Genomic DNA, 1,032 nt, shown 5'->3' with positions numbered 1-1,032 from the left:
CTCTCTCTCTCTCTCTCTCTCTCTCTCTCTCTCTCTCTCTCTCTCTCTCTCTCTCTGTCTCACTGCCGGGTTCTCTCGTCGGCGTGTACTAATTATAATTATCATCATGCTTGTCCCTAGGAAGCTCAATGGTGCAACTCGACGTGGCACTGCTAATTGCGAGGACTTGGTCTCGATTGTACGTTGTCGGACACTGCTCGGCACTTAAAACGAGGATCCTCCAGCCGGCCCTACCCGGCACACGCCGATGCCATGTTAATCCTCCCCAGGTCCTCGTTTACGCGGACTAAGTAGTAGCCGTAATGATGTAACTTTCGTTATTTGGCGGTTGCCGCGGACGAAAATAATGGCGGATCGAGGTGTTCACCTTATATCTTGCGCTTACGCTCAATCGTGTCGGCGTCTGCCCTCCAAGTTTCTCCGACTACAATTTCACTCAAAGGTCAGAATAACTTTTTTTGTTCTTACAGAATGAATTCTTCCACTCAGAATTATCCAGTGGATATTTTCGTTCGAAATCGAAAAATATATCTGTTGTGTACCTTATTGTCGTTGAAACAATCCGCTCTAATCGACTTCGACACGTTCACTGATATAGATTACTTTTTTCAGGAATAAATTCATTAAAATCAGAGGAAAATTATTTTAATTTGAAATGACATAAATAAGACATTTGTCAGTCGTGTGACGAGATTTCTATTTTTCTTGTGGGATTTTGTTATAAATGTTTATTCACAGAATCCTTTTATTTTACCGACACAATGTTCAAATTAGAAAATAAAATTTAAATCTATTAGAATCAGAAGAAAATTATTTAATTTTAAAGTGACGTAAATAAAACGTTTGTCAATTGTATGGCGAGATTTCTTTTTTTTTTGCGGAATTTTGTAGTGAATATCCATTCACAGAAATATTCGTCATATTTTATTCACAATGAATTAGAAAAAGAAATTTTAACGTATCTAAACACACACACACACACACACATATATATATATATATATATATATATATATATATATATATATATAT

Source organism: Odontomachus brunneus, unplaced genomic scaffold, assembly GCF_010583005.1.
Source record: "Odontomachus brunneus isolate Ranch 3 - 2012 unplaced genomic scaffold, Obru_v1 Obru_scaffold_124, whole genome shotgun sequence".
Classification (NCBI taxonomy): Eukaryota; Metazoa; Arthropoda; class Insecta; order Hymenoptera; family Formicidae; genus Odontomachus; species Odontomachus brunneus.
This window is presented reverse-complemented; position numbering follows the sequence as displayed.